The sequence below is a fragment of the Papaver somniferum genome, chromosome 7 (genome assembly GCF_003573695.1).
Source record: "Papaver somniferum cultivar HN1 chromosome 7, ASM357369v1, whole genome shotgun sequence".
In the NCBI taxonomy this organism is placed as follows: Eukaryota; Viridiplantae; Streptophyta; class Magnoliopsida; order Ranunculales; family Papaveraceae; genus Papaver; species Papaver somniferum.
Window position 1 is genome coordinate 24,554,247 of NC_039364.1, and position 23,612 is coordinate 24,577,858.

At 38.1% G+C, this 23,612-nt stretch overlaps 1 pseudogene; it reads right to left on the reverse strand.

The window, feature by feature from the left end:
- Positions 1-1,081: 1,081 nt before the first annotated feature.
- LOC113294378 lies at positions 1,082-2,561 on the reverse strand (annotated as a pseudogene).
- Positions 2,562-23,612: the final 21,051 nt, after the last annotated feature.

Consider the following 23,612-nt stretch of genomic DNA (forward strand, 5'->3'; position numbering starts at 1 on the left):
GTGTTGATTGTAATGATAGTTTTTCCAACAGAATTTGTAGATTGAACATTGTAATGAGTAGGTAATGATAATGTTCTAGAGATGATAGAGTTGCTATAGACGATTGTGATGCCTGTAGAGCTTGTGATTCTTGTGATGCTTCAGGTGCCTGTAATTTTTGGGTGATTTACGTGAGCCGTGTGATTCATGGAAAGTTTGAGGCAATTACAGGAACAACAATGGATTGATTTCATGATGATAAACAATAGAATAGAAAAGGAGGAGCATTTAGAGGGAGAAACTTAGCAGTAGCAGATTTCCGTCATGAAAATACGGCAAGCTCCGGTAGAAAATAACCGTTAGAGAAGAAGAGGACAAGAGCAACGACTAGAAAAGGTCGTAGAGAAGAAAGAACCGGCTAGAAATCAGGTAGGAAGGAGATATGAGGAGTCGTCCATTAAATTTATGTTATTTAGTTGTCATTTTTCTTTCTTTCTTTTTTCTCGTGAAAAGAAGAGGCCTAAACATACAATACATGAATAATCGACATGTACTCAGTACAATGGCCTAACCATATAGAGTCAATCTAACATACAATACATGAATAATTGACATGTACCCAGTACGATGTCTTCACAAATATAGGATCAAGAAGAAGATAATTCTTATTATGATAATCTTATCTATTCTGGTTACACAACTCATGAATATATAAAGCACAATATTATGATAAAGCAAAGATCCTATATACTCGGAAACAATATATTATCCTTAAATAAGGATATATATTAACACTCCCCCTCAAGTTGGTGCATAGATCACACATGCCCAACTTTTCCAGAAAACTCAAGTATTTTTTGCATGACACTCCATGTGTGAGAATATTTGCAAGTTGTTCTTCAGACCGAACCGGTGGCAGCTCAATAATGTTGTTGTCCAGCTTCTCTTTGATGAAGAACCTGTCAACCTCCACATGTTTAGTATGATCATGTTGAACATGATTATGAGCAATATCACGCGCAGCTTTGTTATCACAATACAGAGTAATAGGATCCTTGAGAGGAACCCCCAAATCCTTAAGGAGGAGCCTCAACCACAAAGTTTAACAAATGCCATCTGCCATACCTCTGAATTCAGCCTCTGCACTTGATCGTGTAACAATATTTTGTTTCTTACTTCTCCAAGTAACTAAGTTACCTCCCACAAAGGTAAAGTAGCCTGCAGTAGAACGTCTGCCATGTATTTGTCCTGCATAGTCAGAATCTGTATACGCCACAACCTTTCTATAATCTTCATTTTTAGAGAATAAAATTCCTTTTCCAGGAGCAGACTTCAAATACCTCAAAATACGTGAAACTGCATCCATGTGTTGTTCACCTGGATTGTGCATGAATTGACTAACAACACTGAGTGCATAAGCAAGATCTGGCCTTGTGTGAGATAGATACATCAATCTCCCCACAAGTCTTTGATATCTCCTTTTATCAGCAGGAACTTGATCAGGTTCAATGCACAGATTTACCTTTTCTTCTAAAGGTGTATGGATTGGCTGACATGCTGACATGCCCACTTCTTTTAGCAGATCAAGAACATATTTCCTTTGTGATAAGAAAATTCTTTCACTGGATCGAGAAACTTCAATCCCAAGGAAGTATTTCAATGAACCAAGATCTTTCATTTGAAATTCCTTGATAAGTATCTTTGCAAAGATCCTCTGGATCATTTCCTGTCACCACCATATCATCTACATATATGATAAGAGCAGTAATTTTATCCTTCCTTTTCTTTATGAACAAAGTATGATCAGAATTACTCTGATAATATCTGAAGTTCCTCATAGATTTGGTGAATCTGCCAAACCAAGCCCTTGGAGATTGTTTTAGTCCATACAATGACTTGTTTATCTTACATACCTTCTTACCATGAGATACTGGAACTGAAATACCAGGTGGGAGCTCCATGTAAACTTCTTCAGTTAATTCACCATGCAAGAAGGCATTCTTTACATCAAACTGTTGCAAAGGCCAATCCAAGTTTACAGCAAGCGATAACAATACTCGTACTATGTTGATTTTCGCTACTGGAGAAAAAGTTTCTGTATAGTCGATACCATAAGTTTGGATGTACCATTTAGCAACTAATCTTGCTTTATAACGTTCAATCTCACCATTTGCCTTGTATTTAATGGTGAAAATCCAAGGACACCCCACAATCTTTCTTCCTTATGGAAAATCAACATAATCCCAAGTATCATTATGAAAAAGGGACCTCATTTCTTCTTCTATAGATGCTCTCCATTTTGGATCAGCTAATGCTTCCTGCACATTGTTAGGAATAAAAAAAGTAGATAGTTGATTCACGAATGCCTTATTAGCTTTAGACAAATGATGGTGAGAGACATAATGACTCATAGGGTACTTAACCTTACTAGAGATTTCAGGTTCATATCTGGGTTTAGGAATACCTCTGTTTACACGTTGTGGAAGTTGTCTCCTAGATTCTTCAAGAACATCCGTAGCAGACGATTGGTTTGGTGTTTCATCTTCTTGAGGTAACGTAGACTCTGGAATATCTTCTATCATAACCTCATCTTGAATCTATATATCACGATCTAATACTGTACTTTCTGTTTGTTCTCGTGAAGAACTTCATCAATAGATTTTGTTTCCATATCATCAGAGTTGACAAGATGGTTATGGAGAATTCTAATGATATTGAAGCCTATCGAAAATCAATTCAGCGCATAAGGGTACATATATTCCTTGATAGATTAGATGAAAGTTTTGAACAGATCCGTGGTGAAATCTTGAGAAAGGATCCTATTCCTGAATTGGAATCATGTTATGCACTCGTTCGTCGTGAACCTGTTAGACGTACAATGATGGCAAAAGAATCATAAGAAGTTGAACCTGCTGCTATGGCAACTCGAAACCGATACAATCAAAAAGGGTCTTTTCAGAGATACTCAAAGACTGAGGTGGACAAGTCACCACTTAAGTGTACACACTGTAATCAATCTGGACATACAATTGACATGTGTTTCGAGTTGGTTGGATATCCAGATTGGTGGGATCAACATCTGGAGAGGAAGAAGGAGACAAAGAAAAATTCTGGTGCTCCAATGGCTTCAACAAAGAAAGGAAAGGATTCCATGGTAATATCTGCATCAGTAGCAAGGAAAGGTAACGATGGTAAGTTTTTAAATGTTTCTTCACTTGTTTCAATTAATTCATGGATAGTTGATTCCGGTGCCACAGACCATATGACATGTGATTCTAAACAAATCAATCCCCTTAAAACATCCTTACAAAAAACAGTCTCTACTGCAAATGGCTCACAAGCTCCAATTACTGGTGAAGGGTCAATATCTCTCACTGAAACTTTAAACTTAGATTCTGTCTTAGTAGTTCCTATATTAGATTGTAATCTCCTATCAGTTTCCCAAATAACTAATACTTTATATTGTGTAGTGATATTTTGGCCTGGCTGTTGTGTTTTTAAGGACATCATAACGAAGAAAACGATTGGTTATGGTGTTAAGCGTGGGAAGCTGTATTATCTGGATTTGGTGTCAAGTAGTTCGGGTAAGCTGCGTCAAACTCTTCTTGCTTATGGTTCTGAGGGGGAGAGACAAAAATCTCAAATTTTGTTATGGCATCGACGATTAGGACATGCGTCATTTGGTTATTTAAAAAAATTATTTCCTAGTTTGTTTGCAAAACTTGATATTTCTAGTTTTCATTGTGAAGTATGTGAACTTGCAAAAAGCCATCGTGCTTCTTTTCCATTATCATTCAATAAGAGTCCAGTTCCTTTTATGATCATACACTCTGATGTTTGGGGGCCATCTAAAACTACTACCCTGGGTGGTTCAAGATGGTTTGTTACTTATATTGATGATTGCACTAGAATGACGTGGGTGTGTCTCATGAAAAACAAAAGTGAAGTTACCGCCTTGTTTCAAAAGTTCCATAAGATGATTAACACTCAGTACAACAAACAAATTCAAGTACTTCGTAGTGATAATGGTGTTGAATATATGGATTCTGACCTTCAACATTATTTTGAGGGACACGGGATTATTCATCAAACTACTTGCTCTAATACGCCTCAGCTGAATGGAGTAGCAGAGAGAAAGAAGCGTCACTTACTGGAAGTGGTCTGTGCTTCATTGATAGAAGCACATATGCCACTGATGTATTGGGGAGAGGCACTTACTTCTGCAGCATATCTTATCAATCGAGTGCCATCCAGTACCATTGTGTTTCAAACACCCCATCAAGCTCTTGCTGAAGCAGTTGTGGCTCCAACTGTTCCTAATCTGCCGCCTCATGTGTTTGGTTGTGTAGATTATGTTCATCTGCACAAGAACCAACGTGATAAGTTGGCTCCTAGAGCTCTGAAGTGTATATTTGTGGGATATGCAACAACTAAAAAGGGATATCGTTGTTATCATCCTCCAACCAAAAGAATGTTTGTTACTTTGGATGTTGTATTTCATGAAGATACTATGTATTTTTCATGTGAGTCTGAACTTCAGGGGGGGTACCATAAGGAAATTCAGACTCTTAACTATGATGAAGATATATCGAAAATTGATGTATCTGTTATTGTCAGCTCTTGAATCATGGGTAGTGATTCATAATTATACCAAAATAAATCAAAACAAAAAGGGCAGATGGAAAACAAATTTGCTCCTATTATCGTTCAATCTGAAGGTGCAGTATTCAAGTCTGGGATTGTTCTTGATGAAACAAACTATGATTTGTGGTCACAAATCATGGAGATGCACAAAAACCTCCTTTATTATGGGAAGGACAAGAAAACCTACCGAGGAAGATCCAAGATATGAGAAGTGGCACACAGATAATCAAAAAGTCAAGAGATGGTTGTTGATGTCTATGTCACCTGAAATCATGAAGAGATATATTCGGTTACCTAATGCTAGAGAGATTTGGGATGCATTATCTAAAGCCTTTTATGATGGAGATGATGAGATGCAGGTATTTACTCTAAATCGACGAGCTTTTTCGGCAAAACAAAATGGCAGAGCACTCTTAATTTATTATGGAGAACTAACCGAATGATACCATCTTCACAGATATAGGATCAAGAAGAAGATAATTCTTATTATGATAATCTTATCTATTCTGGTTACACATCTCATGAATATATATAGAGCACAATATTATGATAAAGCAAAGATCCTATATACTCGGAAAAAATATATTATCCTTAAATAAGGATATATATTAACACGACGGCCTAACCATATAGAGGCAATCTAACGGCAACCATGACATGCATTCAGTACAAATGAGCCCTGCAGCAAGTGCAAAAATTCAAAATATTTTCCATTCACAAATTGTGTTGACCATGTAAGAAAATGAGACGGTCAAATTTTATTTGCGACATTGAAAAAATCAATACTATATAAGTAAAGAGGATTGTTATGGAGAGACCAAATTTTGCTAATCAGGGATCAATTTAATCATGTATATTTGCTCAAATTGATTGCTTAAATTTTTTTTATCTTCTTTCTTATGGAGGCCTAAAGTCCTAATTCCCGCTCACGTTCCATCTCATTTAGGAATCTCTGCGGAAAAATGTACTGGACGGAAAATGGTTGCCCATTTTAAAAGAAAAGTAGAAAATTGATATTCATTAGTTAGTTTTTAGCTTAAAAACCTTGTACCTATATTTAAGTGGGATCTATCCATTACGAGTAAAATAAGGTCTATGCTTAACAACCGTGTAATTTAGAATTGAGTGGGTCTTAAAATAGAAAGCAGATAATTATCATTAGTACAAAACAAAGATAGGATAAGTTAGTCTGTGTTAGTGATTATAATTGAGAGGTTCGAACTCATGACTCATTGTGTCATAAGAGTGGCCTTTAACCAGTGTTCCTCCTTGGTTGGACTTAATAGAAAAAACAAATCAATGGTGGTTTGTTCAACTTAGATATCATAATTGCTTTATTAATTAGTGTTTCACTAATTGCACATAATAAATAATCTATTCATTATAAAGTGTTTTATTAATATGTGTTTCACTAATTGCTCATAATAAATGACTAATCATTTTTTAATTTTAAATATTTTCTTAATTAATTATAATATGTATTTCTATTAATAAGTAATTTTGATAAATAATATCAATAGACATTTTTGGCGACAATGAGTAGTAGAAGAGGTGAAGGCCGAAAGATTGGTGGTGGTTAAGGGCGGCGCCAATCACAATTATATTTATTTTTGTTCTTTTATCACAAAATGGGATACGAAGTCCATTTTTCATATGTATCCAACTTGCCAGGAGTTTTTTCTCCCTCTTTCTTCAAAATCCTGGCTTCGCCCCTGGTTTGTGGTGGAAGAAGTAGTGACGGTGAGTGCTGGTGAGTAGTGATGGACAATATTAATTTTATGTTGTTGTTACAACATCGATAACATCGTAGTGTGGAAGATGTGATTGGTTGGTTTTAACACTTTTGATAAAGGAAGGTACCATATATTTTTGGGATGATATCATACAAGATAATATTTTCATGATCGTAGTTGAATCTCCTAAATGGTACCCCTATTATCTTTGGTACTATATCGTATAAATCATGATTTTTTAATGTTAAAATAAAATTGATTGCAATACAAAAAAGAATATATACACGGAAAAAATAATGAAACCAATCAATTGACGACATTTTGTTCAATCTAAACCTCATACATGGCATTTGTGATTGAAAATTAGAATTGCGTCCAACAACCTACATGGGGTGGGCGGCAGTGATGGTGGCAGTGGTAGAGTCAAAAATTGACATTGAGGAGACCTACTTTAAAAAAAAAACATGTAAACTTTGGTGGACTAAACCATAAATATATATGGACAAAGTACTATTTATAAAATAAACTAAAAAATTCATGTAGTTATTAAAAATTTAAGGGGTTAGAGCCAGGTTAATCAACTTTTGGCTCTGCCACTAGGTGGTGGTGGATAAAAAAAATGGATTCATATGATTTTATGGTGGTGGCGGGTATTGGTGAACAAAAACATATTATGCTAATTTTGTAATGCCACAAAATATGTAACGTTATATTATAAAATATAAAACGTGGTTGATCATTCTAATGTTAAAATAAACTCGATAAAACACATGTCCATTTTAAAAAATTGGTGCAATCAATTGCCATGTTATGTAATAACTAAACGAACGACACGAATCAAGATCAGAACATATGAAATTATTTATTATCGATTTGTCTATGTAAAGAGTGGTCAGGATTTGTCCTTGGCAAAGATAAATTTATCGCTGGAGTTTGTTTAACTCAACCATTTTTAAATACTTTATTAATTAGTGTCTCATTGATTGTTCATAATGATTAATTAAATTTCTATAATAAATGTCCCTTTAATAATCTAACATAAATACATAATTTTGTTAATAAATAATTGTACTAAAAGCTATATTAATTCTAATGGTGGTAGTGGAAGTAGGGTTAGTATAAACGGTGACGGGTGTTTGTGAATGGTGGAGGCGGTAACATTACTATTGGTGGAAGAAATAGTGGCAGTGGATGATTTTGATGGTGGTGGGTGTTGGTAATAGTAGTGGATAATAATAGTTTTTTTAGTAAGTTTTATTGACCGAGTAAAAAAAAATATTCACAAAACATGCAACATTGTATTGTGAAAGATGTAATTGGTTGTTTTTAGCACCATTGATAAGGACAAAAATCAAATATTTCGAGGATGATACCGGAACGTATAAGACAATATGATCATGACTGTTGGATCACTGAAACAGTATCCGTATTATATAAAGGCAATTGGTGTGCCCGCGTAAGAGAACATTATCGCTCTCTCAAGTACTATTACATTTTTTTTCCTGAAAGACCATCAATGTGGAGTTGTTTCGCGACAACTACCTACAAAGACAACAACTGTTTGAAAATATTTGTTTGTTCATCAAAATCATCATAAAAAACTCTAAATCATAAATCTAGATTTCGCCTCCGATGTTTATAGAATATCTTTTATATTTTACATTCTCAAATCATGCGACCTCTTGATTACAAATCAACAATATCAAATTACGGATCAATATGTATGGGTTAGAAGGTAGAGTAGATACATATGGGTAGATCACACAAAGCAGAACATGACTGAGAATACTTCAATAATTTGGTCAAGAAATAAGGTCAAAAATTTAAGATTAACTTTCTATAGGACTAATTAGATCGGCTTCGATAGGAGCCGACTAAAATATGGATTAATAATAATTTCCACGTAAGAGAATTTCAAAACATAGTTTGGCTAACTCTGCCTATGTAAAGAGTGGTCAAGATTTGTCCTTCCTCAATTGCTATGTTATGTGAGAAGAAGATGATATATAAGATTGAGGTACAATTCAAATCCATTAGATTCATACCATTTACAACTGGACGCCTTGAAAAAAATTGACGTGTTTTTATTATTATTACAGGTAAGGGATACATTGACCACGCTTGCGCAAATAACTCACTTCGCAAATGATTGGTGTTGCATGTACTGTCTAGAATGCAACGATGAATTTGAGGAAACAAGGCACCAGAAGCAGTGTCCGGAGCATTTTGGATATAGTAACTTAGACCTGATGAAATACTTATGTTCTTTTTTTTTTAGTTTTTCCACAATCTATTTATTTAATAAAAACGAACATTGCAAATACATAACATCAACAAAAATTAGACAGATTGTGTTTGATAATAATGACTACAGATGGTCCAGAAACGGCAAAAGAAAGGAATTGATATAGAAGAATTGTTGGGATATACGATGGATTACTTGATACGAATGGAAGAGGTATAACTATTTCGATTCTAAAATCACATAAAGTTCACAGTAGAAGATGACATCAAGTTTAAAGTTAGTAACAAACATAATATGGCTAACTAAAATGTTAAAAACAAACAGGATATATAAACTTAGAAAGTCGTGGGACTTGAAGAGACCAATTTTGAAACCTATAATCTTAGAAAGCAACGATCCACAATACCATAATTTTTTTTTTATAAATATTCAATGTAGAAGATGTCAACTTTTGGTAAAGGATCTATTGACAACCTATAAATTTGAAATAGGATCAGGGAGTACAATATGTATTCAAGGTTCTTTATGAGGTAATGTGTCGCCAGATTGTATTCCAAGTGAAGGTAGGAACATATGGAAGTGACAAAATGTCCAAGACTTTTGAAGTTACCAAAGCCTTCGTTAAGACGAACTGTTGGGAATAATACTTTGTTGAAGATTTAATGGCAGAGGTTTGCATATATACAATCCCTTCGAAAAGGTAATTGGTACACATTTTAAACATTGTCATCTGATGGGTGTTGAAAAATTACAGGAAAATCATGTCACATTGGAGAGTTTGTATCATTCGTTCGATGAAAAAAAATATTATTCTCTGCCTATTTGGAGGATCGACAACATGACCATGATAAAATGAGTCAGCTGGAGCGAAATAGGAGCATGGGGAGACTTTTATGGACGATATTGATTAGTTGATTTCACTGAGATGAGCGTTGCTGACGACATATTTTCAAAAAATATTTAAACTTCCATGTTCATGTAGAGCATTATCTCATTATAAGCAATGAACCTAAATAAAAAATTGTCTGGAAGTTAAGATTATATTTCTTTCATTTGAGCAAATCTCCGGTGGTAAAATATTAAAGGGAAAAAACAAGAAAAAAATAAAGGAAAATCCCGACTATTTTTATGACAAACCCATATTAAATCATAAGAAGTTGATAAGTACTCGGGACACAAATATACGATATATCAAAAATGAACCAACATCATGGCTCGTGTCGTTACGACACGGGTTAAGGGCAAGTTAAAATAGAAAACAAATAATCGTTCTTCATTTTTCTTCTTCTTAAAAACCAGATAATGTTTATCAGTCTAGCATAAAAATTAGGAACAACCACTAGACCTAAGCGCTTCCCAAGCTGACGTGAGAAGTGAATTGGGAAAAACTTGGAGAGCTCCATGTTGGAGAATTGATACTAAAACAGGGTGAAGAAAGTCTGTTGTCTCTGGGTTCAAGGCTCTAATAATAGATTCTTTTCGACAATTATTCAAACCTTACCAATTGAATTGGAGAGTACAAATAGGTCAATGAATATTGCCGTCAGGATATTTAAAGCCCTACAACAATGTTGGATTCAAAGCTTGTACAACCTTGACCCAAGCAAGAACACACAGGTTTTGATTGTGATGATGCTTGTTAGAGATAAAACAGAGAGAGTGTTTTTTTTTTTTGATGTGTTTGAATGGAAAACAAGAACGCAATTTATAGAGAGTTTAACATCTGTTGAAGATGACTCTTCATCTCCAACATGCATCTTTTCAGTGCGAATAGACATCTCTTCCAACAATGATGTCTGTTTGGGAAAGCGATGTTTCTGTTCAGTTTTTAACTGTCATTAGAAACCTTAAAACAGAAAAATTCCTACGAGACGCTGTCTCGCACTCTGCTATAGCGCCTACAAAGTAAGGGTTTGTTGAAAATATCCAACACTCCATAACACCCAATTTTAATAAGTTTATACCGATAGTAACAACGAAATAAAACGCCTTCAAAACAACTATAAGAAACTACTTAAGAAAGAAGGCGCGATTTGGGGATACCTCCAAAAATTGGGGGTGTTGATGGTGGTTTTTAGCTTAGGGTTAAAATTGTAAAACCTTGCATCTGATGTGACGTCACCCTGTAAGGAAACGGAGCCATGAGTGTTAACCTCTCCGCTGGCATATTTATTGAACCATTCAATATATTTACTTGAAATTTATCCAGACTGGCGCATGTAGCAACCATCCCATGTTCTGTAAATTTCGGCGCATTGCCTATATTCACTTAATATATGTCTCTTTGAATGCTTTCTATGCTATGTTCCCCGGCTGAACCCTTAATGTTGATATGGCATGAAAATTCGTGTTCACTCGCAGCAGAGTAGCACGAATTTCCAAATATCAAGGATAAGGTCTTTGCATAAGGTATTCAATCAGAAAGCATGCTGCTCTCTGTCTATGAACTTAAAGAACTCTGTGTCAACACATAGAATTCAATCAATTACTTTTGCGCCTTGCACAGTATACCAGACCTTGCTTGTCGAAAGTAGGCATAGGCAAACTAGGTAATTAATCCGACATGGATTAGTAGTTGCAAAAACCTGTCCAGAATCAGAAAAAAGGGAGCCATAGCAGCAAAGGGAGGCGTGGCGATTCCTTAGGCCAGCTGGCGCCACTTGCCATTGGCCACGCCCCATCCTAAACCGGCCCTATTTCCCTCGACCAATCAGGTCGCCTCAAACTCGCCACGCGCACATAAGTCATGGTTGGGCCCTTACTTGCCGGCCCCACTTCCCATTGACCAATCCGGTCACTCTAAAGCCGCCACACTCACACCAGAAGTAGAGCCACACCCATGCTTGGCCGGCCCCTCTCTTACCCACCGACCAATCAGGTCACTTTAAAATGCGCCACGAGCACTGGAGGTGTGGCCGCGCCTTATGTTTGGTCAGCCCCTTTTCTTGACCAATCAAGTCGCTCTAAATTCGTCACCATACATTAAAGGAAAAACGCACCCTGTCGCGCCACTATACTAATTGGAAAGCCAAACGCGCCCTTCCACAACAACATATTAATTGGCTTTCCAAAAAGGCGCACCAACATGCCAAACATGCCACTCCGTGGCAACATTCCATAAATAGTGCCCTACGTGCTAACCTACCTCCTGTTCGGGGCCAACGCCATGATAAGCTCAAATTAGGGTTTTCTAGTCAGAAGCATGACCCTACATTAACCAAAACCCTAATTTTAGCAACACAAATTATGCCACTTCGGCCCCACAACATACTACGAGCCGTGTGGGTCCCAGAAAGCCCTAGGAATGGCGCCACATCATAGCCACCCACGACAATCCTTACTCGTGTGGCCGTTTCCACACTACGGCCTTGCCATAGTTCCTTTGGCATAGCTATGACACCGTTTACACAAAAAAGTGTCGCCATGCCGCGGCCGCATGCCACACACACCAATTAGGATTTTGACATGCCAAACCCTAATTTAGGCAAAGTTGTTACGCCAACCAAGCCAAATAACGTTTCCAAGAGCGTTGGGATTGATGTAGGAACAGGTCCAATGTTGTCACGCCACATGTAGGTCCAACACCGAGGTTCCAAAGTATAGATGCATTGGCTATGCCAGACGCTACTTCGTGCCACTGACATGTGCTAACTATGCCAGTCACGCCGCCATGTCGCAGTTATGCCGCACATGCTAAATAGAGTTGCGATGCGCCAAACCCTAATTTGTCTAAAAGTTGCCATTCCAACTGAGTCTAGTGACTCTCTTAAGGCCTCAAGATTAACTTAGCAACAAGGCCAATGTTGCCAGAAGCCATATTTGGGTATAACATTAATATGCCAAAAACATCTGCCATGGCTATGCCACTGGCATGCCGCTATGCCATGGCTCCGCCAGGAGCCACTATGCCAATGACGCCACTTCGCTATACAACAAGATGCGTCCACAATCAATGACCATCCTTACTTATGAGATGCAATCTCAGCCATCCAAGTTCGCCGCCGAACTGATAGACTTGTGGAAAGTTTCATACGACCAGCTGCCTAAATCTAGTGTCTATGGCTACGCCAGGCGCCACTTGCATCACTGTGCCACTGGCATGCACGAGCCATGCCAGCCACGCCACATTGCCACTTGCGTACACCAAAACACCACCGCGCCATTATCAGGCGCCAACACAAGGTAGCCATAATCAACGGCTACCCTCCTTCATGAGATGCGATCTCAGCCATTGAAGTTCACCACGAACTGACAAACCTATGGCAAGTTTTAGGCGGCCAGCCAAAACGAGCCTAATAGCATTACATGTTATTTTCCTGCGGTAAGTCCCTCGACTTTGACTTGCCGCACGTAGCAAAGTGCTACATGTTTTCGACGAAAACACTCGAAACATCAAACATGTCATAAATTGGGGGATGCTCATCAGGGTATTGGTCTGGCGATTTACAGCGTGCGGCGTGCAATGCAGCTGTTACAAGAAAATGTCATGAAGCAGGACGATTAGTGGTTGTAAAAAGTAACGGTGTAAATGAATTCATTTCCTTCATCATGGAAGCATAATGACTGACGGTTACACGTTACTCTATTCTTCCACCACTCAATCGTTTCCACTTCCTACGAGACCAGGGTACATTTCAATATGACTTTTATAGATAGGCTTCACCTATTTTCACAAAAGAACAAGTTTTGGTCGGCAACAACAAAGTATCTCGAAATCACCTGGTAGCTTTCCATTATGCTAGCCAGTTCTACTTTCAGATACAAGTCATAAACAACCACACCTTCAGAATCAACTATTCTGGTCTCAACGCTCTCTTCGCTTCCCTCCCTAAGACCAACCCTTCTCCTTCACTTTGTGACCAAAGCAAGTCTGGAAATGCCATTTCTTGGTTTAGGCCAGGATTGTATAGATTGATCTCTCGAATCAAAAGTACTCTCGTGTAGTACATTGTTTAGGGTTTAGATTTGTTTCTCATCCACATACCCAAAATTACCAAAATCAGCTGAAACGGTTTTCACTCATAAACAATTGGCGACCACAGTGGGAGATTAATCTCTCGGTTGCAATATCAATTTCTAATTTCCAATTTCATTTTTCAATCCCAATATCGAGATAGTAGAACTCAGGTCCGGATCAGCGACAAACCCAGAAAACACTAGCGTTGAAAATACACTCGATATTAACGTTCCATCCAGTGGCATTAATGCGCCACCTATCAACACCAGCGGCGCGGAAAATGTTCCTTCAGGCGCTACACCTCCAGTCACTAGAGCCAGATCCTCCTCCGCCGCCCCCAACGTTTCTTCAAGTGTGATACCACCAACCGTCACCAGAACCGCTGCTACTCCACCATCAGGACGAGAAACTGAGGGAGCCAGAGGAATCCGATCCCATGTTATCATTGCTGATTTGATGGAAAGACAGGAGGTTCTCGCTAGAGCCCAGATGGACATGGCTTTAACTCAGAAAGAAGTGCTTATTTTCCTCAAGACACTGACGGAGCGCCTACCACAGGCATCACGCCAAGCAGAGCCCACGAGGAACACCTTCAATACTACTGGCGCTGATAACTCAGCAGGGCACACCTTTGTAGATGAAGAGACTTGTTCAGGAGCTCCAGTAGAGAGGAATCAAACATCCAATTTTGTCACACGAGAAGATTTGGAACGACTTCTTCGAAACCGAGACAAAAGTGATTCTGCAGACGTACATCAGCATTGATAGACGCATTTATGTGTCTAATATGTCTCTATTGTATGTATTGTTAGTGCTCAATTTTGTATTTATTGTGTTCTTTTATGTCTTTGTAGGCAACTTTGGAAAATAAACATTTTTGGCGAAATCAGCTCGAAAAGCAGTGTTTTACACCCCGGAGAAAATTACGAAAGGCACCCCAGAAATGCACCGGAAACGTCCCAGAAATGTACCAGAGGATCCCAGAAAAATTACCATTTCCACCCCCAAAATTACTATTTCCACCCAAATTACTATTCGCACCCCAGCACTCTGGATAAGGGGCACCTTCTTCAACAATTTGAATTTGTGTTTTGGCGGGAAATGAAGTTTTCAACTGGCATAATTGTGATCGTCAAAATGAATGGGTTAGAGTGCGATTCAATCGCTCAAACTTGGTAGGAAGTTATGATTTAGCCTAAGGAAGATAGTTTGGGTTTCGAATTTGATCGGAATTGGCTGGAAATATCGATTTGATTCTCGAGCTCAAAACAGAGCTACACGGACTGAACACACCCTGTACTCGCTGTTGTGTGTGTTTTGGCTATGCATGGAAGTGATTAAGGGACGTTCAACGACTTACTAGGCGTGGGAGAGCTGAATTGGAGTGTGCAGAACCAATCTAACGTGTGACAGAGTTAATTTTGGAAATTATCGTTATTATTGGCAGCGGAGAATAATCGGATTAAATGGAGAATATACGCAAGTAATGTTGGGATTTTTGGTCCTAAAACACTATAAATAGGCTCTTTGGGTCTACTAGAGAGGCTGTCGAGAGTTTGGGGAAGCTTTGGAGGCTACAGAGTGAAGAAAAATCGAGTTGCAGAGCCACTATTTCTGCTGCTGCAACTCAAGAACACGAAGAACATTAGACAACCAGAGACAGTCGTTCATACTACAGTAACAACGACTGTCACTTGAGGGTCGTCGTATTCTGTATACTACAACACTTTTCATTATCGTTCTTTGTAACGGTGTTTGCAACAATTATAAACGTTACAAACACCCAATTTTCATTATTATCTCCATTTCATCATTTGTACACCTCTTTTGAGCAATGAAAAATTCCTTTGAGCGTGTTTCCAATATGCGGAGTTAGAACCCATCACTGGGACGACGGAGGAGGCCGAGCTTCATACATGGGTAATTTTGTTAATTCTTTTTAAGACTTTTGCATTAAAAGTTAATTGAAATATGATTTAATTAAATTGGTTGTTATTTTATTAGATGGGTCATGCTTAGCTTAGGTGATTTGATGTTCCATGCTTAACATTTACAATCAATGTTTTGAGAATCTACTTTGGCAAAATAAGAGTCCATATAATTTATGTTTTGAGCGATTATTGTTGAGAATAAATCATTGAGCCCTATGTTATGAAAATTGGCCGAATCATTAGTCCCAGTACCTCTCACCATTGTTAATTATTTTTATTGTATATATTTATCTTTTTTATTAAGTCTAAAAAAAATCATCCTTCACAAGTCTGAGAGTTTGAACCTCACTACTACAACCCCGAAAAATCATTAATCATTTTGGCGCCGCCGACGGGGATTTGTGTTTAGGTACAATTTTTAGGTTTTTATTATTTTTATTATTCCATTTTTTCTTTTTACGTCTCTTTGGTATGTCTTTGTATTACAGGTTTGAAGTTGGATACTAAAGACCTTGGAATCAAAGCTTAAAGCTAAAAGAGAAGGAAAAAGACAAAGCAAAAAAAAAAGAAAAAAAGAAAAAAAAAAGAGAATTATTTTTAATTTTTTCAAGAGACTTTCCATTTTTTTTTGTAATTATTCTTATTATTTTTTTTTTATTTTTTTTCTTTTCTTTGGACTGGACAGTCGGGACATTATTTTTATTTTATTTTTTTTTAAACCCTACGAAAGGGTACCCTTAAATACAAACTGTTTGCAGGGAAGGACGACGATTACTATTTCGTCTCGGCCCCTCGGGTTCGTACACGGCATAGGATTCGTGGCCCGAGTCGACGACAACGGTTCATCGCCCGTCTGGTACGGGAGGTAAGTCCAATCGAAACACCCGCGAATCTCCTGCAAGCGGGTTATTGTCTGCCTTAAGGTGATAATTGTTTGAGGACGAACCAGACTGTTTTTAAATTCCTAGTAAAGGGCAAGGCCTGGACAATACAAGATAAGGTTTCGGATTTCATCACCGCTCCCTTCTTGCCCGCCTTAGGAAAACGAAACCTAACGCGAACCCAAGCTTAAAACTTGACTAGAACGAGACCGATAGGGTAACGCGCTTATTAGGAAAAAAATTCGAAGGATATTGGTTACTTTCTTAAGCACACCTTGAAGTTCATAATGGTTTCTGTGAGTTGAATGCGTGACTACGTCGCCTTGTGATAGCGGTGAGGCCTTGGGTATCAAAGATCCACTGAGCTTCCCTCGCCTCAATTCAACTTACTTTGACTCGGATTGATTCCAGAGGGGTTTGCTTAAATTGTAACGAATTCCCCTTCGAGAGATAGAAGCAAGTCTAGAAACAATCTAAGTGGAGCCATCATGATTTTTGTTTGCTAGAATTTATAGGTTTGATTTGGTCGAGTCAGCCTTGTTTGTGATTGTGTAGAATTCCTTTGTAGTTTCTGTTTCCTCGGTGATGAATCCTTTTCAGGAGACGCCACCTGAGATGACGTTACGAGAATATATGTCTAGAAATTATCGTTATCAAGAGACGTCTTCGGAAATGACTCTTGGTGAATATATGCGTGGGAAGCGATATATGGATACTCCAACTTTTATTGAGGAATCACCTCTAACGATTTATGAGAAATATTATAAACATAGACCATGTAGTTGGGAACAAAGCTTGAGAATTCGTGAATATCAAAAATTATATTGTGATGATGATGAGGAGGAGGATGGTGATGATGATTATAATGATATTTCTAGTTCATATCCAAATAATTTTAATAATTATTTACCTATTCAAAAGGACGAGGATTTGACTAGAAATACCCCCGTTTTAGACGATGATTACGAAACCGATGATGGTTTAGAGGAAAGAGTCTACCCTGAAAATACTGTTTTAGAGTCTAGCGACTTAGAAACAATAGTCTTGGAAGAAGAAGATAGACCCGTAGAGACCTGATAATAACTTAGAAGAATCTCTTGAATATTTTAAGGACTCTGAAGATACGGAAAGTCAAGAAATAATTAGAGGTCTATCTAGAGACACTGAAAACTCTAAGTTTGGGGGTGATTATCACTTCCCTAGTGCCTTACCTTTAACTCTCAGAAAGTCCCCACACTTAGGACTTGATATCTGTGCCTCGACCATTTTATAAGATTACCTTCATACTCGTTTTCCCGAGCCTAATGATGTCCATGAAGGAGTTCAGTCGTTAGAAACCCATCATCTGGTTGATGTGGTTTGCCCAGGCTATGATCCCCAGATTGACTTTGTTTTCCCACCAAATAGTTTTCTTCCAACTGTGGGAACGTTTATATTCCAAATGTGTCGAATATTAAGTTGTGAGACTAAACCTAAATGCTTTAGGAAATTAGAATCGACACATTTGCTTAAGAATGACCACTACTCTCATCTTGGTCAATTATGTAAGTCAAATCTTATTGACTTAGAGGATCCTCAGTTATTTAGGTTATTATTGTGCGCTTCTAAGATCATATTTGAGTTTTTCCAGACTCTAGGACCTAATGATTCGGATCCCACCTATGAAGAAACGCAGCCAATGAAATTTTTCAATTTAGACCCTTTCATAGAACCTGAACCTGAACCACAATTAGATATAAATTTCTTAATCAGGAAACTAAGTAAGGGCATGCTAGTCTTGTTCACTTTCTTGGTTCATTGCAGTTTCCTTTGGTCAGCTCTATTTAGTTTTGAAGACCCACAGTTATTTCGACTGTTATTTTATGGTTCGAGTTGACTAATCCTTTCCTAAGTCTGGCTGAAGACTTTAAACTTAGCACTTCTTGGGAGGTATCCCATGCTCATGCAACAAGGTAATATCTTTCCTTAACTCTTCCGCTTCAAATGGTAACCGTTTCTCCTTGTTCATGATTTTAGTTTCATCTTTAGAACATTGAGGACAATGTTAGATTTAAGTGTGGGGGTATGGGAGAAACTTTTTAGTTGCAATAAATAAACTCCAAAGCCTAGAAATTTATGCGTATTTAGGATGGCACTAACCAATCTAAGTGGATGGAAGCATTTTGGTTGTAGGAGTTGAGGAACCAATCTGAATAGATGGAAACATCTAAAGAGTCTATTCATAAAAGCACAGAGCTCATGTGTTAGAAATAACATGATAGTTTCACCATATCTCGTTGAGTCCTTTTCACTTCTATTTTTATTTTATTTTGTTTTTAAACCATGTTTCTCTAAGTGATAGGTGGGTCCCACGATTCAAGTTGTTACCAATGCTGGGACGAATTAGAGTGATTGAGTTACAAAAAAAAATAAAAAAAAATTGAGACCAGACCATTCGACCAAAAGGAAAATTCAACAAAGTCGACCACTGGTACCCTTGTATATGCCAGTTGTCTTGACCTAGAGTTAGGTTATCGACCACTGGTACCCTTGTATATGCCAGTGTGTTGATATTAGTCAGACTAGTATCTCAATCCATTAGGATAGGTTCATTTTGGCGGAGGCCTTCAGACAGATATGGGAAACGACGTTCACTTAGTAAACATCAAAACCATCTATGTTTTTCTATATCCATCTCTTAATCTTTCCATGTGATTAGTTTGACTCCGAATATGATGTCCATAGTGCAACTATCTGAGTAGAGCTCTGTCACTTATATATGAATTTTAGTATGCTTGAGTGCAAACTCGTGTACATCAATTGGAATTTCGCATCAGGGTACTTCCTCTTGTAGTCAATAAGTATGCCAACCAAGGAGATTCTTTAGTGCCTTCTACGGTTCGTTGTAGATAGCTAGGGTCTGGAGTATTAAGGTTTCGTTGTACACCTTTGGTAAACCCTCCGGAGACAACACTCCGCCACTAGGGCCACCTAGGGGTTCAAATGATTTTCCTTTCTAGAATAAATTTGCTCGAGGACTAGCAAATAATAAGTTTGGGGGTGTTGATAGACGCATTTATGTGTCTAATATGTCTCTATTGTATGTATTTTTAGTGCTCAATTTTGTATTTATTGTGTTCTTTTATGTCTTTGTAGGAAACTTTGGAAAATAAACATTTTTGGCGAAATCAGCTCGAAAAGCAGTGTTTTACACCCCGGAGAAAATTACGAAAGGTACCCCAGAAATGCACCGGAAACGTCCCAGAAATGTACCGGAGGATCCCAGAAAAATTACCATTTCCACCCCAAAATTACTATTTCCACCCAAATTACTATTCGCACCCCAGCACTCTGGATAAGGGGCACCTTCTTCAACAATTTGAATTTGTGTTTTGGCGGGAAATGAAGTTTTCAACTGGCAAAATTGTGATCGTCAAAATGAATGGGTTAGAGTGCGATTTAATCGCTCAAACTTGGTAGGAAGTTATGATTTAGCCTAAGGAGATAGTTTGGGTGTCGAATTTGATCGGAATTGGCTGGAAATATCGATTTGATTCTCGAGCTCAAAACAGAGCTACACGGACTGAACACACCTTGTACACGTTGTTGTGTGTGTTTTGGCTATGCATGGAAGTGATTAAGGGACGCTCGACGACTTACTAGGCGTGGGAGAGATGAATTGGAGTGTGCAGAACCAATTCTAACGTGTGACAGAGTTAATTTTGGAAATTAACGTTATTATTGGCAGCGGAGAATAATCGGATTAAATGGAGAATATACGCAAGTAATGTTGGGATTTTTGGTCCTAAAACACTATAAATAGGCTCTTTGGGTCTACTAGAGAGGCTGTCGAGAGTTTGGGGAAGCTTTGGAGGCTACAGAGTGAAGAAAAATCGAGTTGCAGAGCCACCATTTCTGCTGCTGCAACTCAAGAACACGAAGAACATTAGACAACTAGAGACAGTCGTTCATACTACAGTAACAACGACTGTCACTTGAGGGTCGTAGTATCCTGTATACTACATCACTTTTCATTTATCGTTCTTTGTAACGGTGTTTGCAATAATTATAAACGTTGCAAACACCCGATTTTCATTATTATCTCCATTTCATCATTTGTACACCTCTTTTGAGCAATGAAAAATTCCTTTGAGTGTGTTTCCAATATGCGGAGTTAGAACCCATCACTGGGACGACGGAGGAGGCCGAGCTTCATACATGGGTAATTTTGTTAATTCTTTTTAAGACTTTTGCATTAAAAATTAATTGAAATATGATTTAATTAAATTGGTTGTTATTTGATTAGATGGGTCATGCTTAGCTTAGGTGTTTTGATGTTCCATGCTTAACATTTACAATCAATGTTTTGAGAATCTACTTTGGCAAAATAAGAGTCCATATAATTTATGTTTTGAGCGATTATTGTTGAGAATAAATCATTGAGCCCTATGTTATGAAAATTGGCCGAATCATTAGTCCCAGTACCTCTCACCATTGTTAATATTTTTATTTTATATATTTATCTTTTTTATTAAGTCTAAAAAAAATCATCCTTCACAAGTCCGAGAGTTTGAACCTCACTACTACAACCCCGAAAAATCATTAATCAAGCATCAACCCTCATATCCTCCTGAAGTACAAAGAATTCCTCTTCCGAGAGGATACTCTTCTCCTCAATTCTCCTTGTATGACGGCACCGGTAATGAACGTGAACATGTATCTCGATTTTTGGAATCCTTGGGCGAGCATGAATACAATCATGTTCTTCGTTTGAAGGAGTTTTCGAAGTCTCGTACCGAAAGAGCATACACATGGTACAACAGTATTGCACCAAACATCATATCCAACTGGGATGACATGGTTACGGCTTTCTACAAGAAGTACTTTTTTGTGTCTGAGCAAATTACTTTCTCGGATTTAGGAAGGATGTTTCAACGAAACAATGAGCATCCAAATGATTATGTCAAAAGATTCAGAATTCAAGCGTTGGATTTTCACGACTGACCGAACAACAATTAGTAGATTCTTGCATCAATGGCATGGTTCCTATCTACCGTGCCTTACTGGAGAATCTGCGATTTCAGACATTCTCTGAACTTCATGAGGTTGTTAAACGGTCGGCCACAATAGCACCAGAATTGTTGGAAAGAACCAGGCCAGCCAAGATTGAAGACGCACGCGAAACTCGAGGAAACAGACGCCTCATTAACAAGAAATATAACACTGGCCCCTATGTGAGCGTGGTAAGTGAAAGAGGAAAAAGGAAGCCCCTATGTAATCAGGAATTATCACTTTTTCGTATAATAACCCTAATCTAGCAATGGAGATGAATGTAAATCGGATTGATTCCGGACTCAACCAAACAAACAATCAAATCATATGACAATATTAATAATGAATCATAAACAATAGAGTATTGAGACAAAACTAATTCATTGAATCAAATAACATATTGGAAATCAACTTTATCTCATAACCAATAATAGTATTTAGCTACTTATAGCTTTTGAGTTCATCATAATCATAATCAAAAATAAATTGAAGAAGATGAAAAATAAACGAAAGCAAACCCTAGTCGCGGCTATCTCCCCAAAGCTCCAAGAATAATACGTGATATCCAAAGTTGTAGAAACTTTCTCCTTTTGTAGCTTTTCATCTTTCCAAAACTAGGTCTTCAAAGCCCAAAGTCCAAGTGGTCCAATAGGCCCATTAGTGAGAAAAACCCATGTAGAAAATATGTCCAAAAGAATGTCGTGGGAAAGCGACCGGAAGTTGGCCGGAAAAGTCGTCGGAAAACATCTCAGGTGACCGACAAAGTCCGCCCGGTCACCGGTCAACGAGTCAACTCGGTCGAGTCAACTGAGTCAAAGCGAGTCAACCAGTCAGATTGAGTCAGCGTCTTACTGAGCTGGATAGGCTGAGTGGCCAAGGCCAAAGCCGTTGCAATCTTGCACAGGCCATAACTTGTGTTGCACAATGATTGTGCATCACAGCTCCTTGGCCAGCCATCTTGGTTGTGCATAATTTTGCAGCCATCTTGGCTCTTCCATTCTCACCAGTTCAACTGCAATCTCAAATTACCACCAGAATCACTTCAATCTGCATCTCATTTCAGTGTTCAAAACACCAACACAAAGTTCCAGCTGCAACTCTCCCTTCCCAATCCCTGTAATCTCAGCACTGCCAAAGCCATTGCAGAACCATCACACACAGCTGCAATGTCTCCATACATTCACAATTTAACAACATCCTCCAAGTCCATTGTGCAGTCACAACTATCCTTTCATTTTTTTATCTTCATCTCCTACAATGCAATCTTCCCAACTCAGCATATGCTTTGCAACTGCACCTGATTCATTTCATCTATTCCATTCAGCTAAACTCATTTCTTCTTCTGATTCTTCTCAATGGAAACATCATCAATCATAACAACAACACGTCACTATTGCCTCAAGCCATTTCAAATTGCAACTGCACTTTATGTGCTTCTTGTCTCAGCTTCAAGTTAAACCCACACAAGCCAACCACTAAGACATACATTCTCCCATCTAAGACCAACCACCAGAAGCTATAACACCAGTCCATTCAGCCATCACCCTGTAACTTCTTTGGTCCAGCTAGTGCTCAAATAAGTCATTCCATTCTTCTAGCCATCACCATCTGCAACATCTCTACTATACCCTTGGCAATCACTACCACTGCATCACAGACCATCATGGCAACCACTGCCTGCAACTTCATCTTCACCAGCAAGCTTCTCCAGCTGCACTTACAACTCAGCTGTTACCACCACATCATCAGCACCTACTTGCCTGTGTTCTCTGCTTAACGATCTCAATTCTGCAGAATTGCAGCTTCAGTCCTACAAGTTCCCTACACAATATGACCATGGCAGCAACAAATTAAGCCACCTGCAAATTTCATATAACATCCATTCTTTGCTTTGCGATCTCAGTTTAGCTCAACTGCAGCATATTAATCATTCATTCATGATGACAACATCGCCTTCATCACAGCAACAATAGTACAGCTACAATACTGCTTTTTCTTGCAGCTTCATATCAACTTTTTCTTTGCATAGTCCCTTATTTCAATTCCAGCCATGATGGTTGTTCCTTCTTCACAGCTGCAACTTTTTCTTCCATACAATTCAGTCACCTGCAGCTGCATCTTTCTTTGTCTCAAAGCCCCTGCTGTTCATATCACCACCACTATCATCTGGCATCTCTTTGGACTTGGTTGCAGCAACTCTGCCTTCCCTGC